The sequence below is a fragment of the Neopsephotus bourkii genome, unplaced genomic scaffold, assembly GCF_033783945.1.
Source record: "Neopsephotus bourkii isolate Nb327-2 ecotype Australia unplaced genomic scaffold, CSIRO-AGI_Nbou_v1 NB_1107, whole genome shotgun sequence".
Taxonomy (NCBI): Eukaryota; Metazoa; Chordata; class Aves; order Psittaciformes; family Psittacidae; genus Neopsephotus; species Neopsephotus bourkii.
Window position 1 is genome coordinate 176,411 of NW_026901594.1, and position 20,972 is coordinate 197,382.

General features: G+C 43.5%; 1 long non-coding RNA gene across 1 annotated transcript in view; it reads left to right on the forward strand.

Moving 5' to 3' along the window:
- LOC133217122 (uncharacterized) overlaps positions 1–6,745 on the forward strand; it is a 55,927-nt gene extending 49,182 nt beyond the window's left edge. Inside the window, exon 3 of the long non-coding RNA XR_009726807.1 lies at positions 6,639–6,745. This is a non-coding gene — a long non-coding RNA (uncharacterized LOC133217122). The remainder of the gene's footprint in view (positions 1–6,638) is intronic.
- Positions 6,746–20,972: the final 14,227 nt, after the last annotated feature.

Sequence of the window (20,972 nt, forward strand, 5' to 3'; positions counted from 1 at the left end):
CATGTGGGGAGACCTGGCTGGTACTTTGTCAGCAACAAGGAGTCAGTGCATCAGCAGCCTCTCTCCCATGCTGTGCCCCACTCCTATATGTAGTGACAGCTGTGCCACTGCCCAGCAGCATTAAAAGAGGGCCCTTCCCCATCCTTTCCATGCAGTGCCAAACACAGCATGCATTGCCTATTCTTTGCCTTCCCAACCTCTGAAGAAGGATTATTCGGTTCTTATTGTCAACGGCTGAATGGAAGAGCTATGCAGTAGGTCTGAGTCACAGAGATGTGATGAAAACAAGCTGGAGAATTTAAATGCCAGCTGCTGTCTAATGCCAAGTCAAAATTAATCAGGCTGCTTGATCACTATTGTGATTGCTAACAGAGAAGTGTATGTATATTAACTTGGTTTCCTCTCTATTGTCCAACCTGCCCTGGGGTTGTATAATTTACAGGTAATTAAGTTCAGCAAAGGTTACTGAAAAACAGAAAAGGAAGCCAACCTAACTCTTTTATTCATCTGCCAATGAGACTATGGTATAATTTACCATTTAGCTTTGGGAATCTCTCCTAATGATTCATGATAAAGGGAATTTTAACTGTGCCTAAACCAAAGAGATCCTTCCCATCCCTTGGAAGGAATTGTATCAGACTAAAAATCACCTAGGAAAATTACTTCTGCCAGTAACAGGCCATTTAATTCTAAGACTTCACAACATAAGTCTTTACAGATATCTAACTCCCATAGAAGCCAAATAGGAGTATGCCATTTTGGGTGCACAGAAAATTTGCCTAGATAGGGCACTAGAGGGAGAGAGAAGGAATAATCTTCTTTCTGCTGCTAAATATTAATCTTTATGCTACACAGAGTCTGGGCTAATGTTTAGATCCACACTGATCTGCAAGAGTTCTCTCCAAAGATGTTATGATGCAGCATATTTATGGAGTAAGGCTACTTGGGCATTAGGCAGCTTTCTGGCCAGAAAGTTTTCAAAGTTAGAAAGTTGTTTTCTTAACAAAAACCAAAAATAAACAAACAAACAGATAATTTAAAACATATTCTTTTGCAAGAATGAAGTATTCCAAACTCTCTAAGAAACATAACCATGAATGTCCTCCTGGACTCTGAATTTAGACAGCTAACTGATTTTATGTGTGATTGTAAAAATCACTGATATTTTGGGTCACAAAATTAACTAAATATTCAGAACCAGGTGTCATAAGGTAAAGATAAATTAGTTAGGTGCTCTGATACTGACAAAGAGCACCAGAATGCATAAAGGAACACCAGCTTTCCATCTGAATCTCCATCTTTTTCTCAGGAGAATGTAAAGCATCCATACTTACAACATTAGAGTTTCATCCTCCCCAGTATTCTTTCTGTCAGTGACTATTGGCAGCTGCTAATGGAAAACATGATCCTTGTTGAGTTTTTTACCACAGTTCAGCCATCAGTGGTTTGATGATTTCCTGACCCAGATGTCACACCAAGGCCATCAGCTTCAATAGGTCTTGATGGAACCTTCCACCTTATTTGGTGTTTTGGGCTTTTTTACCTTTTATACATCTGGGCCATAAGACATCCTGCGGCAATGAGTTCTGCTCATGTGCTATGTGAAAAAGTACTGCCTTGCCATCAATTTCATAAGTTTGTTTGGGGGTTTTGTTCTTCGGGGTTTTTTTTCACCGTGATTTCACTGACCTTGTTTTTCAAGCGGTGCAAAAATTTTAACTAGAAATGTATACTAAAGATTCTTCTTAGCAACATCAAGGCCTGATTGAGATAAATTAGAAAATGTTCACATAAGATGGGGTTCTGCCAGTTTAAAAAATATTTTCTTCATTACTTCCACAATTCTTCTTTTGTTTAATTGGCCTTGTGCACAGAAAGACTACTGGCTTACTGCCCCTAAAGCTGTTCCTCATAGCCCAGTGCAGTTGCACAGACCTCCTGTGCTGGGCGAGTTGCACCTTTGTGAACAAGAATGTCACTTCTAGGGCCTGAAGTACACCTCCAAAAAAAACCATTTTTTATTCCACTGAAGATAAATAATTTAAGAATGATGCCATGAAAATCAGTGGAGTTAGACCAGATTCTGTTAAGGTCTGAATCTGCACTAAATACCCCCAGGGAGCTCATCTCATGTTAAAAAAATGCATTATGTTTACTCTCGTTGCCTGCTGCATCTTGCCAGTGGGTGGCATGAAGCCATCATGAGGGTTAGTACCAGGACAGAGTAGCATTTTAAAATGTTCTGAACATAATTGACTCAGTAGTCAGCTTTCCAGTCCTAATAGGCTGGTTGTTTCAAATTAAATTGAGTTATAGCAGGGCCTCTAGTCCACATCAGAGGATAAGAGCATGCAAAATGAAATTGGAAAAATGGATCCAGTTTGCATCCCTACTTATGAACACGGAGACAAATCAGCTACTCAGAAATCATCAGCTATTAGTTTATTGGTAATGCATGCAGCTTAAAAATAGCTGTGGAAATTTGTACCCGGACCACTACGCAGCTACCCCATCCCCAGAATCAGCTAGCTATGACTGCAGTAACAACAGAGAGCCCAACTGTTAAATTCCTGAGTCAGCTCTTAAGCTGGGGCTGGAGAGGGAGTGAAAGGCAAGGGGTGGAGGGCACAGAAAGAGGCTTGCATACATCATCAGCCCAAGATATCTAGACCTTGTGAGTCAGAATCATGAAGCTGACTTGAAAATTCTCATAAATTTGATGTTTTGTCTTACAGATTTTGAACCTTTAGTTTTGTACCTTTTGCATACACAGTAGGATCAACAAAGAAATGTTTCCTTAACGAATTTGGCAGCCTCCCAATTGCACATCCAAGGAAGCTTTGGGGAAAAAAATAAACACCAAAAGCTGAAAACATGTCCTCATCTAAAGGGGAAATGGGTGTAATGTCAAAATAGGAGAGGTCCCACCACTGACATGGAGTAATGGTGCAAAACCAGCATCAGGGTGATGGCCTGCCAGCTTTCACCTCAGAGCTGTGAGCTGTGGTGGAGGAAAGCAGAGATGACTGAGCTATGTGGTACTGCACCAGAACTAAGAGGACTATGTGAGACCTTGGTGCGGCTCACAGGACATTGCTCTACACTGTGTGGGGGTATCAGGGAAGTAGGTGCACACCAGCCTAGAGATCTTGAAGTGAAATTGCTAACTGTGCACTTGCTCATGCATCTTGTTTGTGGCTTTGGATTGCCTTTTTTAGCGTCATGCTCAGTGAAAAGAACCAGCAGGTTTCCTGTGTTCTTTTGCTGTAGTTCCTGAGGCTGAGCTGCCAATCTTGCTACAACACAGAGAAATAAAGGAGAGGAAAAATGTCTCTTGTATTAACTACAGTTAAGCCTGGTTAGGGAATTCAGAATATCACTATGTCTCCCAGCTGGAGAATTGCTGCTTTTACAGGTAAAGTACTGACTTGAACAGAGAGATGGGCATCGACCAAAGAGGAAAAAGCAAAATGATTTAAGATCCTCTAGATGACCTTATGCTAGAAATGTTACTATTTTTACAAATAAGTGGCATGGCATTTCCACAATTCTGGACAAATATCGATCGATTTCACTCCTTTGAAGGGCTGAGGCTTCCATATTTCAAAGTTTCAATGAGCTCTTCCAGATGGACTATGAAATTGAAATTCCATCTCAAACCTCTTGTCAGAGACCTGAGCTTCAGCCATTGCAGTGGGGCAAACTGCCACAGGCATCACACTAAAGTGAAAGAGCACCAAAATCGTTCTTGAGCCCCTTACCCAGTCCTGTTCTTAGGACTTACAGTGTATCCACATACACATTTTTCTCCAGCCTTTGAGGGACTATTGGCCTTCTGGAAGTTACAGTGGTGATGCATTGAAAGACTTCAGGGCCATTTATAATTTATTTAGGAGTATATGATTCTCTTGATGCAAACACTTGCAATTCCTATTAATAGTATGTGAGAGGTGTGTTCATACAAAGAAGCAATGTACCCCCTAGTGACTAGATCAGAAAGGGTCTATCAAGAAGACTGAAGTGAATTCATTTAATGTGGCAAAACACTTTTTCATGCTTGCAATGTGCTGCTTGCATGTTGCCTGGGGACATTTCTTCCTGGGGTGCTGCTGAGTGCTCCAAGGGTCCAGCCCCAGGCAAAGAATGACCCAGATGAGTGCAAAAGGTTTATGTCATTTGTGTGTTACACCACATAGTCTGAACACAGCTCCAATACATCATCTCATCAGCTTTAGGATTAAGCTAATATTTTCTAGCTGTGAAAGTAATTATCTTCCCCCATTTCAGGCACCCACTGTCCTTCATTGTGCTGTGGCGCACTATAATGACCATACACACCCAGGAAGAAACCCTGATCAACCCAACTTAGGTCTTCATTACCACAGTGAAGCTCAGACCAGGTAGTTGGCAATAAGATAGCAGGCCCAGTGTCATCCCACCACACAAGAAAAATCTTTGACTTATTTAGGGATAAGTGAGGAGGCGAGAAATTACACATATGTCACATAAGCAAGCGCACCCACATGCACACCCAACCACACCACCAGCTATCCCTCTTCTGACTGTTTCAACTTCTTAGCCAAGCAGCGCCTTCTCCCAGACTCCCTCTTTCTAGCTCTTATTTACTCTGCAGTTTATCTCCAGATACATCTTCAAAATTTTTCTGTACTTCATTCTAAAAAAGACAGTAGAGAAAAAAACGCTGTTCCCTGGGGGCACCAATCTGAATTTATTCCCTGACAAAGCACTGGTGCCTGGGAGCAGCAAGGACATTCCTAGTCCCATGGGTTCATATGCCAAAATGTTCAGCGTTCATACTGGGTTTGATCTGCAAGAAGTGCAAAGGTCTGGGATGCTCCTGCTTTAACAGAGCAAGTGGGAGTTTAATCTTTTACACTAATGTCTTGCATGGGAAGTAGTCCTTGGCTACTGGTTATTTCTTGTTCTCAGCTGGCCCAGAGGTATGTTAGCAACCAGAATTTGGTGCCCTGAGGAGGCAGGTTGTGACCACAGGTGTCAAACTGCAGCAAACTGCACAGAGGAAATCAGATGCAGGGACACCTGCAGGGATAGGCCTTTCTGAATACCAGGATGAGCCACTGCCTCAGGTACGAGCCATGTGAGGACTGAAACTAGTGCAGAAATATGCCAGCTGTGTTGACCACTTGTATGGCTGATGAACAGGAAGCCACATTGACCAGGGCACAGAGAAGTTCTTCACTTAAGTATTTGGGTTTGTTTTTTCTCAAGACTGTGGGCAGGCTGTACCCAGGTAGGCCTCAAAGGCAACGGAAGACAGCTTGGGGGAGGTCTGCTGTACAGGACAGGGGCCTGAATTGCTTCCACCTGCCTAATCCTACAGCATCTGAGGAGGCATCTGTGGGCAAAAGCAAGGCCACAAGAAGGGGCTGCAGCTGCTCTCCATCTTTTCCCTGCTCACTGCAGAGAACATAAGGAGAAGCACTTTGAATAACAGATACAGTTTCCCCAATAACATGGTGGATCCTACTGGCAAAAGGGTTTCTCCCCTAAGAACAGAGAAACTACATGGTTTGTGGCTCATAATGCCTTTTAAGTTGCTGTCTTTGAAGTGTTATGTTTTTGAAAGCAACATCTGCCATTAACAGAATACGGGTTTTTTAAACGCGACTGGAAGAAGTAGGTCCAGGTCCTCACATATTCTTCACTCCAAATCACCTCAAGTCACCACTGCCCACACATTTTTCCAGAATGATTTTCAGAGGCATGTGGCAGGCACTATACAACCCTGAATAAGCTGTTCTGGAAACCTGGTCCCTCACCTGAGCACCTCAAATGGCAGCAAAGCACTCCTGAGTATTGAGCCGCAGGTGGGGGATGAGGGAAAAAGGAGAAGTAAGGATCAGCCTCCCAGATGCATTAGCTGTAACAAGCAGCCTGAGTGATGTTAATCCTAACCCGAAATCTGTGTGCTATTTTGGGCCACAGGCAATTGGGCAGTTGCATGGTCTCTCTGCTTTGATCTGTCTGCAAGGGAATTAAAATGGCTTGCCATTGGTAGATCTTAATCTTCCAAATACTGGTGGCAACCACTCACCTTGCAGGAGGGGGATTCTCAGTCACATTTGGGAAACCTTGAGACAGGCAGAAAACAATGCTGTATGATGCTGATTGTCAGACCATCTTGGGTATTGCTAGTCACATACCCTACAGTTGCCAATATCCCATCTGGAGACTTTAATTTGAAACAATGCCCTGCTTTGCTATAATCTGTCCCAAAGAGGGATTTCCCAGTGTTTTGCCTCTTCAGCAGACTGGCTTATCTGAACCAGTCTGATTATCAGACAGTGCAGTTGCCAATAATAACGAGACAGCAGTTAACCCAATTTGACATGTCTTTAGGCAGTCACAAGTGACAAGCTTCCCCAGCATAGGGAAGGCATTTAAACAAGTTGTCCTTGATTGGTGAGGATGAAATAGGGCTGCAGCTCCTTTGTTGAAGCCTGAATGCTCTGTTGAGGGGGTGGGATACATAAAGCACATCATGTCATGAAAGGGGCAAAGATTCCCTTTCAAGTGGAACAAACAACTTATGATACAAACAGTGACTTTTTTTTCCACTCTTCTGTTTTTCTTCTTCTTCTTTTTTATTTTTCCAGCTAATCTAACCACACAGTGCACTGCAAAGATGAAACAGAGCAAAGTTCCATGGAAAGGATAAACAGGAAGATCTTTAACTCCAGGAATGGGCTTCTTCATCAGAGGTGAAAAGTTAAATGCAACCTGCAGCAATTGTTCTACTTGTAAAGATTAAAATGAATGCCTTGGTAAGATACTTTCAGGAGTATTATGGAGAGTGATTAACGCACAGTCTTCTTTAGCCATTTTTACCTCCCCCACTCACCCCCCAAAACCTTGATCATCTGCATTTCTTCCTTTTATTTTTATTATTTTAAGATTTCTATCGCCACACTGATTTGACTCCAATTTCTCATCAGAGAGAGAGCACAGCTATCGTTCCCGCATTCAGGCAGACCTGCCAGTTATGCAGTAATGGATCAGCATGAGCAAAGCAGAGAGGACTGGAGTCAGGACATGCTGTGCAATTAAGGTAACTATCTGCTCAAGACAAAAAGCAAGCTTTACAGGCTTACATTTCCTTCTTGCACTCTCATTAGAACACACAGCAGCAATAATGCTCACAATATGGGAGCTTTGTGGCTGCTTGTTACTTAAAAATAAGGGGGAAAGGGGGTGGCATTTCTTTCCTTAGGGAAAGTACTCTTTCTGTTTCAAGCAGCAAGAGGTAAGCATACCAGCAATGGGCATAGTCTAAATGGAGCCTATGGGCAATTTCACAATGGCTTTTAGGCTTTTTATTCATGAAACTTCCTCAAAAGCTTCACATATAGGATCAAACCCTTTAGTCTCCCACCACTCTGAGAGTGCTTGGTTGCCTCAAAGGGCTGTAGAAAGGCTCTGGTGGCCCATCCTGGAGAGATCTGTACATTGACTGGAGAGTGGGGCACTATAATAGTAGAGGGGGTTCTGCAATGAAGGATTCAATCATGTGATGCTGCTCCAGAAATGCAGCTTTCCAGGTATTTTGTGGGGTGTCAATACAGACAATCCTTCAAGAAGACATCTATTTATCATATTTTCTCCAGTTTTGAGTGAGTAAATGGTATTCAGTTTGTAATCAATGCTTCGATTTGCCCTTAAACACTTTCCAGAAGAAAGCAGGTCAGAATGTCCCTATGAAGAGTCTCACCAACCCTTCCTCTGTTGGGAGCCAAGCAGATCCCTTAGTGGCCACCTGCAGGAGACCTAGACCATGTCCACATAGATTTGCTCTGTGCAGCTTGGAGGAAACCTTCAGCTAGCTCTTCACAAAATCATTCTGTGCCAATGAGGTGTTGTTTAACACAGGGCAGGTGCCATCTCAGAACCTTTATCACATAAGCTTGCTGGACCAGACTGCATCCACATGTATAGGCAGCCCTATCAGGCTCTGGAAACAAAACTTTAGCACAAATGTGCAACGTTTGTGCTAAGCTTATGTCATTTTTTATACATATAACACCAGAAAAGAGGCTCTTGTTCCAGCCAGTATTAACTTTAAATTTAGTGTTTTGCTTTCTACACCAATACAAAATCACTGGTCCATATAGAATCATAGAATCATAGAATAGTTAGGGTTGGAAAGGACCTTAAGATCATCAAGTTCCAACCCCACTGCCATGGGCAGGGACACCTCACTCTAAACCATATCACCCAAGGCCTCGTCCAACCTGGACTTGAACACTGCCAGGGATGGAGCATTCACAACCTCCCTGGGCAACCTATTCCAGTGCCTCACCACCCTCACAGGAAAGAATTTCCTCCTTATATCCAATCTAAACTTCCCCTGTTTAAGTTTTAACCCATTACCCCTTGTCCTATCACTACCGTCCCTAATGAAGAGTCCATCCCCAGCATCCCTATAGGCCCCCTTCAGATACTGGAAGGCTGCTATGAGGTCTCCACGCAGCCTTCTCTTCTCCAGGCTGAACAGCCCAACTTTCTCACCCTGTCTTCATATGGGAGGTGCTTCAGTCCCCTGATCATTCTCGTGGCCCTCCTCTGGACTTGTTCCAACAGCTCCATGTCCTTTTTATGTTGAGGACACCAGAACTGCACACAATACTCCAAGTGAGGTCTCACGAGAGCAGAATTAAGGGGCAAGATCACCTCCTTCGACCTCCTGATCACGCTCCTTTTGATGCAGCCCAGGATACGGTTGGCTTTCTGGGCTGCAAGCACACACTGCAGCCAGCTCATGTTCATTTTCTCATCGACCAGCACCCCCAAGTCCTTCTCCGCAGGGCTGCTCTGAATATATTCAATTTACTCTTACCCATTCAGTCTCATTGATGTCAGTGGCAATGTATGGGTAAGAATCAGCTGCATGGTACTGTAATAATCTCAGTATATTCAGATTTAAAGTGTTATTTTTCATGTGGGTAGAGTTTCAGTCTGGAAAGAACTTTGGTAACTATTACTGGAGGGTGTCATGCTTTATCTAGTTATAACATTTTAGGACAAAAAAAAAAATTAAAAAAATCCAAAACCCCTCACCTTGCAACAATCTGAACAGAATATTAATTGTTTTATTGATAAATCTACTAAATACAATGTGTTGTTCTGTTCTCAGTCCAGCCAGGACATCTGTTTTCTTGGCTTTATGGTATTTAGCACAATGAATCATTTGCTTCCATTCATTTGCTGTCCCAGTGTGTTATGCTGCCTAAATCTTAGGAAAATTCCACACGGTCTCCTCGAGATAATCCAGCCATGCCGCATGTGTTGCTCCCACAGCAATGGCAGTGGGATCTGCTCACCTCTTTCAACGTAAAACCCCCAAGATCTGTAATTTTCAAAGGCTCCCTTCTTCCCTGCACAAATTGTCCCTTCCCAGACACATGCAGCCTGTTTTGAAATGCCTTCATGGGGCTTGTCTAGTCCCTACAGCTATGGTTATGTCTTTAGTAATAAATAGAATTAATAAATACATAAACAGAATTAATAAATAAAACAGGTTGTTCTCTCATCCTCATGTAACAGCCGAAAAACACCCTTCTCTGCAAAACAGACTGGTCCAACTCAAACCCTCTTTGAAAACAATCCTGGCCCAGGCCACACCTAGGGACAAGCCCCCGGATTGTGCTTGCTGGAGAAGGGGCGCACAGTCATTTAATGGGTATCAGATCAGGTGGGAGCCACTGCCTGAGCCTTCCTGGGTTTTCTACTCCAGGTAGAGCAATATCTGATGGGTTGTAGCCAATGCACATCCTGGTAGGGCCTGCTGCCTGCAGGAAGGGTGACTGGTCGAAGATGCTGCCAGCAAGATAGAGGGCATGGACTGAGGCAAGATGGGAGAGCATGGCCAAAATGCACCTACATACATGGCTTGCTTTTTGATGAATAACTCTCATAAAAGATGTCTTTGTTTAAATTATCCAAAGCTTTTCAATGGAGTGTCAGTGAGTGATAAGATAGTGACCTATGTGTCTGGAAAATGCATTTTTACATACTTCATGGCAGCCAAGGATGGGACTGGGGCTCCAGGTGCTGGGAATAGCAATGCCAAGTGGTTAGAGCAGGAATATCCTCCTGACTTCCCAGGAGGGAAGTTTTCTGTACATGTGTAAAGCACAGGCAAGAGAAATAGAAAGCAAAGGTAATGGGAGAACGCAACACCTGGGAACAGAGCAGACATCTTCTGGTGGGGATAGCACAGGGGCTTGCAATTATTTGGATACAGACCCCACTGAGGCTTTACCCTGATAAAAGGGTTCTTTTCTCTTCACATCTTCCCACATGGATCTGGGAAATGAACAGGACTACCCCAGCTGAGGGACACCTCCCCTGCCTGGGAGTCTCCTGCCATCCATGGATGAGGGAGGAAAAAGGACTCAACAAAGACTAAGTCTGAAGCCGCACACACATCCATCCCAGCAAGTAATCTTACTAGGTCTCCCTGTCCCACATTTGCATCCCAAGCTACAGCTAACTTCCCCAGCCAGGAAGACCACTTTAGTTTGATTTGCAAGCATTTCAGAAAGAGTGCAGCCAGTCAGAGGCAATGCCAGGAGGCGGGCTGCTGCCCATTCTGGACTGCCCTTCATCCTTGGCAGGAGGAGCCCATCCCAAAAGAGGTGTAGAGGCTTGGTGAGCTCCTCTACCCATGCGCAGTCTATAGTTTTGGCTTTCTGTAGCAGAGGTTTTTAGAGATCTTAGCCGTAAGCTCCTGGAGACTTTCCAGCTGTATGTTAGGCTGATGATCACAGTGCAAGATGCTATTTATAATCTACAGTACTAAGCACTAGTGCAGAACAAGGGTAAATATTACAGCTCTGCTTAAGCAGTATTCTTATATCAGCTGGCCTTCGATGGTCAGGTAAAACCAGCCTTCAGACCCTCAGCATATATCCGAGGACCAGAAAATGAGGGAATCTCAGGAACAAGAGCTCTTTGGCAGGATTGCTACTGCTTTCTGGCTCTAGCTGCATTTTCTTCTTCACACAGGCTAGGATCTTGAAACCTTAGACAGAAAATATCAAATACCTGATGACAAAGAAAAACAGTAAATCTAACAGTTCTGCAGCTTTTCTCAAGAAGTCTGGAAAATCAATGCGTTAAGTGGTAGAAATAGATAGTGCAGTATCTAGAATGGTATGAAAGACTGGGGTACCACCAACCAGAAATTGGAGAGGAAAACTAAGAGAGCTTTTTCAGAGTCCCACTCAAAACCAGTCTGAACTTCAGAAGAAAGTTCTCTTCAGCTTTAGAAAAGCCAGTCCTCCCATCACTAAAAACCAAACTTCAGATAACTTGTACTTTAAACAGCTAAGTGGCAATAATTTGTCTGCAGTTTCCCAGAGACCACTCCATTTTGATCTATTGATTATAGGATTAAAGTTTTGACACTAGAGAAGAGATGAGAAGGAGAAAACTGGATCCCTGGGGACAAATTCTGCTCTTTCCAGCTTGTGTAGCTGAAGGATAGGAGTGTTTGACCAAGGGGACATACAACATTTTAAAAACTGCCCCAGGTCTCCTGACAGCCCTTGTTCTTGGGAAAGCATCTTTGGCTCCCAGGCAGTTGCGTAAGTACTGTGCATTGCATGAGGGAGGTGCACCATTGTTTATTTAATAGCTAAATAAACAGTCCCATAAACCCACTGTGAATGGTCAGGGGACAAAAATGAGATTTTTGCCCTTGGGCCCTTCCACATGTACCTCTCGTTTGACGGTTGTGTTTTTCTGTGTGTTTTCCAAAATATCCTTGCATATTTAAACCATGATGGGATTTCATAAATTAATCTGTATCAAGGCATTCATGTGTCCCTTCTCCCAATTAATGTTCATAGAAAACACACGTAAACCATGCTATTAAATGGGAAACTTATTTCAAATGTATTAATAATTCCTTACTTGGTCAGTTCTCTTCATCCAAGTGAAGTGTGCTCAGTCCCCAGCCACTGCTCTGCCCTAGGCTGTGGACATCAGAGGAATAATCTGATATACTGTTTCCTATTTAAACTAGAAATTTTTAGCCATTCCCCAGTTTTCCAAATGCTATTTTTCTAGGGAGTTTTATGTTGGAGCAAAGGCTTGGAAAAGCCCTTCTGTCCTGCAGAATATAGTCCTCTTCCACCAGAGGCAACGGCACTATGACAATGGCAGTCTTTCATAAATCCAAGAAGCAGTCAGGACTTTCTCTTTATATTCCTATTGACAGGCTATTCCGGATCACCACAACTTGGGAGCTGGAAATAAGGGGCTAAAAGAGACGGGAAAAAAATAATAAATAAAATCATAGCATATCAATGTTACTGCTTAAAGCAATGCAGTGTTCCCAGACAGCTTTGCCAGGTCACCATTTTTAATTCTCCCAGCTCAGTAGGGTATTGCTAAGTGATTATCTCAAATGCTTGACCTCAATTCTAGGTGCTGCAGATTGCTTCTATGAGGAGGAGAGATTGATGTTTTAGTCAAGGCTTTCTCTAACACTGATTTTTCTGCAAGGCACTGCCAAATGTCCTGCTTCCCCCACTGCCATGAGGCACCTCCCTGCTCACCTCTCTAAGCCTCTTGCTGGCCAAAAATTCTCAAAAATTTTACTCCCCCTTGGCCTTTTCCTTCATCTGACGCCCTTTTTTATTCTGTGAGTAGCACCTATCAGATCTATTATTATTTAACTTGGGGGGAGAGGGGGAACTGAACTCTTCTCTCATTTAATCCTTAGGTACGGCATCTTCAGCTAAGTATATGATTTCTCAGAGATATAAGACATATTAAAGGAGTTGTGAGTTTTTCAGCATAAATACATTACATCTCATAAGCTCCAAATAGCCATACCTTCCTGTGTAGTCCCACACCTGAAATATTTGACCACAAACTCTGGGATCTTTTCTTTCCCTATTGCTTACCCAGATATTAATTCCAAAGGAATTTACCCTTTATCCCATGACCCGTTCTTTGTTTCCAAGTATTCTTTGTTGGGGATCTAATCAAAACCTTACTGAGAACAATGATACTTTTCATTGTCTCTTCTAGCAAACCCCAACAGCTTTCTGCTTTGTAGAAAGTGTTGGTCAGGTAATGTGCATTTGGCTTTAGAAAGCATAATGAAAGTGAGATTTTGGTAGTTTCTCCACAGATAACTTATGCTGGTATGCGGGACTGCCCACCATCATGCTGCAGGTATGATGCACTGCCTCCCCTCAGAGGCAAGCCATGCATCTGATCCCATTTACAAGAAGGTAGCCTGACAGCATGCTGTCAGAGTAAAAGAATTTAAAAATAATATACAGCCATCCTGGGGTCCTGTTACAGAGACAAAGCAGGACCAGTGAATATGAGAATTTATATTTCTTACGTTCAGCGTGTGATCTATTTCACTTATTTTAGGGCTGCTGAATGAGTAACGCCTTGTCCCTGTCGAAGCCTCTAGAGGAGATCTGGAGGATCTACCGCCCACTGCATTTTTCAGGTAGCTCAGTGATACATCAGCTGGTATCAGTCATCTGATCTCCTGTAAAAGAGCCCTGAAAGATGACTTTCCATATTGTCTTCCTCAGTTCATCATGATACAGCTCTCTTCTCCATTTACTAAGCTTCTTAAATGGTCGTCTTGGCAGGGGTGACACACACTGCCTCTTGGTCCTGAGAGACTGAAGTAATTTGCAGCTATTATTTACCCTAATGTCTCTGGCTCTCTAACACTCATACAATTTAACCTTTCGATTTCATCTTTATGCCTAATGTGGCAATGTTTGCTCTATTCCAAGGTGCTTGTTGTGCTGGGATGAGTGTTCCTCTTTACAAGGAGATCTGTGGGGAAGAGGGAGGGTCAGGGCTCAAATGAACTTTGGGTTGCTCCTTGAACATGCAAATTTTGCTTTTTTTATCACTGCCTAGATTGAGCAAGGCAACTGTGAAAGCTCTGGAGCCCTCAGTGTAGGAAAGACACAGATTTGGAGCGAGTCCAGAGGGACACAAAAAAGATCAGAGGCATGGAGCACCTCTCCTACAAAGACAGGCTGAATGAGTGAGGGTTGCTCAGTCTGGAGAAGAGAAGGATGTGGGGAGCCGCTATTGCAGTCTTTTGGTACTTACAGGGGTCTTACAAGAAATACGGGGACAGAACTTTCAGCAGGGCCTATTGTGATAGGACAAGGGGTAATGGCTTTGATCTAAAAGAGGGAAGAGTTAGACAAAATATAAGGAAGAAATTTTTCACAATGAGGGTGGTGAAGCACTGGAACTGGTTGCCCTGGGAAGTGGTAGATGACCCTGTCAAGGTCAAGTTGGACAGGGCTCTGAACATCCTGAAGTAGATCAAAATGTCCCCGCTAATTGCAGGGGTGTTAGGCTAGATTATTTTTTAAAGTCCCAACCCAAACTATTTCAGGATTTTGTGATTCTATTATTCTATGAAAAGAAATCCATATACACAGTAAAAAATGGTGCCAGTTTATCTCTGTTTTTCACCAGAAAGTCACTGCCCAGTTTGAGGAGGAAGTTGAAAAAGGCTGAGCTCAGGAGGAAGAGGAGACATAAAACCAGGCAACTAGTGAGCCTACACACTGCACACTCTCATCCTCCCCATGTGAAAGAAAAGCAAAGCAGAGAGGTACCTATTTTAGGCTGTGCTGCTCACATTCCCAACAGAGAGTGAGATGCTGCTGGAATGCCAGCCGTAGGACAGGGGGGGCACTGCAGAGACAGAAGCATTGTATAAATTAGGGCAATTCAAAGCCCACAAATCATCAGGACAAGCAAAGGAATTAACCCTGATTATTAGCAGAGACTAGAAACCAAATGTCAAAGCCAAGGGCATACAGCCTCATTCAGAGCTGGAGATTTTCCAGCTGACTGTAGAAGCAAAGAAAATATGGTACAATCTCTGGCCTCCAGATGGAGAATGGGGTTAATCCACTAGAAAAAATGTACGTAAGTATCCAAAATCAGGAGAAGGAGAAATCAGATTTCTGCCACCCAATCAGAATAGAGAATAAAAGATACAGAATTAAAATCTGAAGCTTCATACGGCCTGTTTCAGATGCATTGCATATGAAGCAATTTTTTTCCTGGCTTCTACTGACTTTAATACTCTAATTATTTAGTGAAATGGAGAGTTGTAGCAGAGGAACTGTAGCTGTCTTATGTAGTATAATAGAATACCCTGTTAGAAGGTGGCAGCTACATCACTACCTGCTATGATTCTGTCCACTGCTGCTGAGTATTCTGCTGGAGATTTCTGTTTCTGGCAGCACCTCCGTGCTTCTGCCTCCTCTTTCTGTGGTCTCCTTGCTGCGCACAGGTTGTAATGAGAGGCAGTGCATTAGCACAAAAACCAGGTTGGTGTACACAGAAGATGGTTGAAAATGAGCACAGGGGGTTTCAGACGAAGGTCAGCTCTTATCTTGGCTTGCACAACAGCTTGAGGAAAAAGTCAAGAGTAAATAAAAGTTAGCTTATTTTTCTTTAAAGTCAAAAAGCAGGCAAGTGGGCCAGTATCTGAATAGCTAGGCTGTGCACAACCTCACGTGTGCTCTCCCACAGACACACACGAACAGAGGTTTATGAGTGGTGTAATGGGGTGTCTCTGCCAGTGAACTGAGGGTGAAAATTAATCTGCTTTGATGGCAAAACTACAAGTATATTAGGAACAAAACTAAACAGAGAAAAAAAATTAGGCCATTGTCATAAAATGTTGGCCTGTGCTATTACTTGGCTAGAAGATCACCAAAATAAAAGTGAGTTGTTCCAGAAAATAGTTTTGGTGATTTAGTGTATAGTATTCTTCCCTGAAATCCAGATCCAGCAGATGGTTAGAGGCTGTTAGAGGCTCTGTAAAAGCAAGAGGTCTTTAAAAGGTCCCATGGCACCATACAAGAGTGGGAGGTATTAATCAACGTGTCCAGAACAAAATCCATACCTTGGCTATTATATTCAGAAGATGCTTAAGAGTTCCCTGCAGTTTGTTTTCTTCCCTGAATAAGTGGGTGCTGTTGCTGTGCTTTGTTCAGTGCTTTCCTAGTTTTCACCCCATAAGTGGCTGCGTTCATTAATGAAAGAAAGAACATTAAAGCAGGCCTTCCCAATACTTGGGAGTGACTTATTCCAAAGTGTTACTTTAATTCCACAAGACTGAGGACACTTAATGTTGACTAGAAAAGTCACTTTTCCAAGCTTTATCAAGTTTATGCAAAATGTCACTGGAATTCAATCTGCATTCATCTTCTTACAAAGTCTTAGCTCCTAACTCAGCAAAGCACTTCAAACAGGTTAATGATTGCACTGATTTCAACCCACAAGTAAAATTAAGGCTGTATTTCATTAATCGGCTACATCAGCACTTTATTTGTCTGTGCTCCAACTAAGCGTGTTTCAGAGGAGCCACCGGAATCTTTAAATGACTCATGTCAGTCTGAGTGAAGACTGAAAACTGCATTTGTCCCGTTTATTCATTAGAGACATGCAAAAAATCTCAGCCTCAGCACTGTCAGTGAATAATTTGACTGTAGAAATGCCAAAATTTTGCTCCAGCAAAAGTTCCAGTGTTCCCGGGTGTTCCCTTTTGATTTATAATATTGCCCATGTAATCATTTATTTCAAATGCAGAGGATGGAAGTCAAGCTTTGTCGGGCACCTTCATGCAGGTTCCTGTTTGTTAGATGTTGTTACCCATTGAAACAGTATATTGCCTGTGAAAATACTGTTTAAACAAACCTGTCTTTTTTGATCTGTGACATTATCTCAGGCTGTCTGTAACGTCACTTTGAAAGGTAATAAGGAACCCTGTGATAGTCCGCAAGATCTGGCACTGGCAGCAGGAAGTTTGTACCAACTGTAAGAGTTAAAATAGCTTCCATTGCATCAGCCTGGGAAAGTGGTTTAGGAGGAGGCAGGTTTTTATCCTTCATCATGACTCATCACTACCTATTCCATACAGGTGCACTGACCTCTCTGGTGTCGGTCATGCTTGCCTTAATAATCTGCCTTGGAAGGGTTCAAACACGCCTTCCCATGCTCTCTTGCTGCACCTAATCTTGGAAGAAACACTCATAAATATACCCAGATATCACTTACTATCCTTTAAACCTTCGCTGAAGTTTTCTTTTGTGATGCTAAAAAGAAAACTAGCTCTTCAGCCCCAGTCTGCAGCTGCTACAGCTGCACAGGCTGTCTGTGCCACCTCATTACTCCCTCCAGTCCCTAACAGTGTCCCTAGCTTTATTCCTCTGTAGGTCCCCACTCTGCATATGATCTAACCAGGGCTTCATCTGAACCTCTATGGTATGTGGGGCAGGACAACCGTGTTCAGTGACTGTGTTTGCATGTGCACATAGCACCTTTGCCTGTAATGCCCTCCACCAGAGAGGAAATGTGGGGCTATCCTTGCACTGAGCTGGCCAGCCCCTGTGTCTTGGGAGGGTGCAATTCCCTCAGCATAGCTCAGGAGGAAGGGCATGAAGCTCTCCCACCTGTGTTCCTGGTACTGTGCCACCTTGGTTTATGGACAGAGCATCACTAAGCCTAGCCTGGCTGGTTGCATGAGCACAAGATGCTTGGGTGGTTTCCAGACACCCCCTGTGTGTGCAGTGGCAGGGAGGAATGCTGGGCAAGTTGATGCACCTGCACTCTCAGTGGGTTCACTGCTATTCAGTCACAGCATTCCCTTGCCTTTTCATTGCAGCTGGACCCTGGAGAAGTATAGGAAGTGTTTCCTCCTGCACTGGGGAAGCAGAGTTGTTTCTCACCGTGGCAGCATACAGGCACTTTCAAGCATGGAAAGCGGCCACATCCTAAACCTCCTTCTTCCCCATGAAATGCTTCTCCCCAGAATAGGAAGACATGTAGTTTGTGGCCAGAGCTGGTATGAAATGCAAATGCCAGCTGCCACCAGGCAAGATGTAGTGGTTAGCTGCCCTGTATCAGTAACCAAGGTGCAGGGCAGGGTGCTAGGAAGGGAGAAATAGAAAGTGAAGTTTAGGTACTCACCAAATTAAATGCAATAACAACAACAAGAATGCCATCTATATGGCAATCATTTCATGGTCCTGAAACTGTAACCACGCTTAAAAAGAGGACATAAATGGAAGATCAATTCCAGATTCATGAGGTCATCATAACTTGTACTATATTCTCCATTTTTGTCTTTCTTGAAAAGATGCTTTATTGTAAAAGAAGAGTGGCTAATGTGCAGAATTTTATGTGATTATGACTGTGTGTTTTTTGTGATAGAGGAAATAATGAACCTCTATTCTGTCTATTCCCACTATATACCTTGCAGGATAGGGTGGCTGGTGGCATACACTCACACACACACACACACACACACAGTGTTACTTAAAATATTATGGAGGGGGCTCTTTCCTGCTTTAATCACCTCTCACTTCTGCTAGAAATAGCTCAGCCAGGACTACCCAGGCAGTGTGCATCTATCAGGGCTGCTTTACATCAGGTCAAGTGGAGGCCAGACTCCTCAGACCAGATAAAGGCACGGTCTGTGTTTCCTTGATGCTGTTAGTTTTCTGAATATTCGAGCTTGGATTGCCCTCCACACTGGAATTATCACCTTTTAAAATGTGGGCATTGCTAATGCTTTCGTTTTTTTAAAGGAGAGGACTGCTACAAACCTAAATCCTGACTGCAGCATTGCCTGACTTTGCATTGTCTAAAACAACCACAGGGCATGATGTAACCAACAACTGAAAAACAACTGCACTCGGTATGCCAGTTAGCAAGGTGATTGTACCTACCACGTGCACTCAGGCACCTCATTCCAGGTGAAGGGATTGATTACATGCACGAATCGGGTGATTGTTTACCACAGAGATTTTCGTCCTCACCAGAGCAAAACAAGGCTGTAGAGGGCACAGGGGTGCAGAGGGGCAGGGCAGGGAGATGCAGTGGCTCAGCACGTTGTGCACTGCCCCAGATCCATCTCTGCGAGGGTGGGAAGTGGTGCTGGAAAACTGAGCAGCTGGCAGTGCCTGCCAGGGCACAGCAGGTTTGGAAGTCCGATATGCATGGTGTAGCAGAACTACTCTTACAAAAGGTTCCCCACTGCACAAAGGAGTCTCTCTCAATACCTAACTTACTCCCTGCTTTGCTACACTAATTCATATTAGTGGATTACTGAGGCGCGAGGCACAAACAGTCCCTGATTTCTGATCACATATGAGGACAATTTCATGGCCATTTTTCCTGGCCCCTTTTTGTGCAGATTTTCTTTTCTAAAAAAAAACAAAATTGCTGTGCTGTTAAAGTAAAAATAATCGGGGCAGGACACCCAGTGAGAAAGACTTGTCCTGCTGATAGTCTCTCAGGCAGATGTTTTGCTTTCCTGGCTGCAGCAGTTGGGAGTGAGCAGGCCTCTGCAATGGTAAGGGCAGGAGCAAGGAGCAGTTGCTTTCTCAGAGGAAAGTTAGGACCAACATAACAACAACAATGCAAATTTCCAAACATGAAACACATCAAATTCCTTTGCAATAATAATTTCTTGTGAAGCCATCAAGCATATGAAAGGTAATCCACATGAATGTTTATTGGGGAGCTACCCAGAACTGGTGAAGGCAGTGAGAAGGCTGCTTGCTGCAGATTTCAGAGGGCAGCACTGCACACATTTTTCCTTTAGCAGAGGTTCCTATGTGCAAAACTATCATGTCCGCCTGAGAAATGGATTAGCTTAACATCGATTCTCACAACCTGAGAGCTGGCTGGAGGTGGCTGAAAAGTCCTGCTTTGTGGAAGGGCTCTCCACCTTTGGCCGGTTATCTATTCCAACCTATTGCATTGAAAGAGGTCCCATTTTGTACCAAGGCAAAGCCTGTGTTATCCCAGAACTGGACGCTCTTCCAAGTCTCACTTACTATCAGACAGAGGTTAAACAAACTAACTAAACCCCAGGGGAGCCTGGCAATTTGGTCAGAAGCAGCAACATTCTGTCTTCCAGAAGAAATCAGATGCCAGCCATGCCATTTCATCCCTGCTCGCGCTATTGAGAACCATCACACGTCCCTCCCATGTGTTCATATGTGATGCCCTGGCATGCAGCTCTTTATGCCAGCCACCACAGACCTGACCCTCACCTTCCAACATGCAAAAACTAATTGCATATGGATTTTGTTGATGCCCATGCCATCAGAAACCCCATGAGTATCTTTCCCTTCCAACTTCTCAATCCACAAATGATTTGTCAGTGAGGTTTAGGCTGCAGCCCCATTAGCAATTGTCATGAAAGGTGAAGTCTGTAAGGAAGAGTGAGGGCATTACTTTAGAAGAATTAAAAAACACCTGTACCTGAACACCTGCCCAACCCCTCTGTGTTTGTCATTGTAACTGCCTTTGTTGTGTTTCACATCACAATTTTCTGTCTTGAATGCTGGGCCACAATTCCTCCTCCCTCCCATTTATAGATGTTTATGGTAGGATATGTGCTTTGCTCAGATGTGGAACGGCATAACATCCCTCACGTGATATTGTGGTCCAAACTTCATACAGTGATATGACCTTTAGACATAATGCCGTAAATCCAAATGCTTCTCCTGCATCTATGGAGAGAAAAAAAAAAAGGCAGTGGTGAAATTGTAGAATGATACAGATACTAAAGACTGCGACTCCAGAAGCCAGCCATCTTTGCAATGGAAGAGGAATAGGGCCATAAAATCAGGTTGAAACATTTTTGATCATACAGTCTAGATTAAGACTTATGAAAATACTTATGTTTTATTCTGAGGAAAGACAGTCCCATGAGGCATGAACAGTTCAAAGGGTTCCTATTGGGAAGCACAGCACTCTGGGAATGTAATTTGAGTGATCAGCTCTGTGAGGGCCACATTGTGGAATGCAGGATCCAAGTGAAGTCCATGTTTGTACATGCTGCTATGGCAACTGTACATCACATCTTCACCCCCAAGGTATCAAGTACAAGTTCA